Source organism: Crinia signifera, chromosome 4 (assembly GCF_055691185.1).
Source record: "Crinia signifera chromosome 4, ASM5569118v1, whole genome shotgun sequence".
In the NCBI taxonomy this organism is placed as follows: Eukaryota; Metazoa; Chordata; class Amphibia; order Anura; family Myobatrachidae; genus Crinia; species Crinia signifera.
Genome location: NC_139220.1, coordinates 126,644,704 through 126,647,203, shown reverse-complemented (window position 1 = coordinate 126,647,203; position 2,500 = coordinate 126,644,704). Strand labels below are relative to the sequence as shown.

General features: G+C 45.2%; 1 protein-coding gene across 3 annotated transcripts in view; it reads left to right on the top strand.

Annotated features, from left to right (window-relative positions):
• Positions 1-2,500, top strand: part of EEA1 (early endosome antigen 1) — an 87,834-nt gene that overhangs the window by 65,927 nt on the left and 19,407 nt on the right. The window lies entirely within an intron of this gene.

The following is a 2,500-nucleotide window of genomic DNA, read 5'->3' as shown; positions in this document are numbered from 1 at the left end:
AGTTGCCATCAAAGAGAAAATAATTACGTTGTAATGTGAGGGTCAACAAAAGGCAAAAAAGGTTAATATCAGGGCCATGGTAACAAGAACTGTTGAGTAGCAGTCTTTTAACTGATTCAACCCCCGCAGCATGCGGGATGTTGGTGTACAGACTAACGACGTCCATTGTACACAAGGAGCAGTTAGTCGGTAGGCATGAGAGTTCTTGTAGCTTGAGAATGACAGCTGTTGAGTCCCGTAGATATGTTCTCTGTGCCTGAATGGTCGGTTGAAGATAAAAGTCAAGGTATTTAGAAATTTTGTAGTACACCGAGTCTCTAGCCGCAATAATTGGCCTCCCCGGGGGGTTAGACATGCTCTTATGTAGCTTAGGAAGGGAGTATAAAACAGGGGCAACAGGGTTTTCTTGGAAGAGAGCCTTCGCAGTACTGGAGAGCAAAAGTCCATCTGAGACAGCTTGATCCAGGATGGTTTTTAACTCTTTGTTATACCGCTCAGTCGGATCGGTCGACAGTGGTGTGTAGACATCCGGATCACTTAATTGGCGATATAACTCATTTTTGTATTGTTGCAGGTCCTGTATAACGATACCCCCTCCTTTATCCGCAGAACGGATTACTATGGAGGGATCTTGACCCAAATTTTTTAGACAGAAAAGTTCATCTTGAGATAAATTGGGTATTTTATTGACAGAGTGTACCACCTCACTGGAAACAAGGTAGTCCAATGCTTTATTAAAGCTTTTGAGGGTGGTATTATTTGTGACAGGGTCAAACGATGATTTGGTGCGAATGGGGCAAATCGGGGCGGTAGATTGAGCTGAGTTAGGGTCCGCCTTGTGATAGAATTCACGAAGACGGAGTTTCCGATTAAATCGGTATGACTCAATTTTCCATTGGAAATCGCTGAATTTGGAGGTTGGAACGAAGGTGAGGCCTTTACTGAGAACTGCCATTTCTTGATCAGACAAAGGGCGATTGGAGAGGTTGAAGATTATTTGTTCTTCCTCCCGTTTGCCTTCTTTTTTGTGGTGCCGGATCCACTGGCCTCCCCGTCTGGTATTGGGTCTCCTTGTACGACCCGCTGATGGCGGGTCTTTACCCCTAAAGGGGGCCTCCTATTAGCTGAGGAATCGTCTGGGTCGCTTTGTGTGGAAAAACCACCACTAGACGTGTCAGTTTCACCCCACCTCTTGTAGGTTCTTGGTCTCCTGTAATTACGTTTTTTATCAGCAGTCTTTCTCTCCGATGGAATATTCAGGGCCCATGCATAGACTCGGCATTCAGCGTAGTCCTTCTGGACTATGTCCAGTTTATTGCGCTTAAATTTAATCAGATCCCTCCAAAAGTTATCAATTTGCGAATTGAGTTTTGTAATCCAATCTGTCTCGGTGTCGGCTTTTCGACACACTAAAAGCCGACACCGAGACAGATTGGATTACAAAACTCAATTCGCAAATTGATAACTATCGGAGGGATCTGACATAGTCCAGAAGGACTACGCTGAATGCCGAGTCTATGCATGGGCCCTGAATATTCCATCGGAGAGAAAGACTGCTGATAAAAAACGTAATTACAGGAGACCAAGAACCTACAAGAGGTGGGGTGAAACTGACACGTCTAGTGGTGGTTTTTCCACACAAAGCGACCCAGACGATTCCTCAGCTAATAGGAGGCCCCCTTTAGGGGTAAAGACCCGCCACCAGCGGGTCGTACAAGGAGACCCAATACCAGACGGGGAGGCCAGTGGATCCGGCACCACAAAAAAGAAGGCAAACGGGAGGAAGAACAAATAATCTTCAACCTCTCCAATCGCCCTTTGTCTGATCAAGAAATGGCAGTTCTCAGTAAAGGCCTCACCTTCGTTCCAACCTCCAAATTCAGCGATTTCCAATGGAAAATTGAGTCATACCAATTTAATCGGAAACTCCGTCTTCGTGAATTCTATCACAAGGCGGACCCTAACTCAGCTCAATCTACCGCCCCGATTTGCCCCATTCGCACCAAATCATCGTTTGACCCTGTCACAAATAATACCACCCTCAAAAGCTTTAATAAAGCATTGGACTACCTTGTTTCCAGTGAGGTGGTACACTCTGTCAATAAAATACCCAATTTATCTCAAGATGAACTTTTCTGTCTAAAAAATTTGGGTCAAGATCCCTCCATAGTAATCCGTTCTGCGGATAAAGGAGGGGGTATCGTTATACAGGACCTGCAACAATACAAAAATGAGTTATATCGCCAATTAAGTGATCCGGATGTCTACACACCACTGTCGACCGATCCGACTGAGCGGTATAACAAAGAGTTAAAAACCATCCTGGATCAAGCTGTCTCAGATGGACTTTTGCTCTCCAGTACTGCGAAGGCTCTCTTCCAAGAAAACCCTGTTGCCCCTGTTTTATACTCCCTTCCTAAGCTACATAAGAGCATGTCTAACCCCCCGGGGAGGCCAATTATTGCGGCTAGAGACTCGGTGTACTACAAAATTTCTAAAT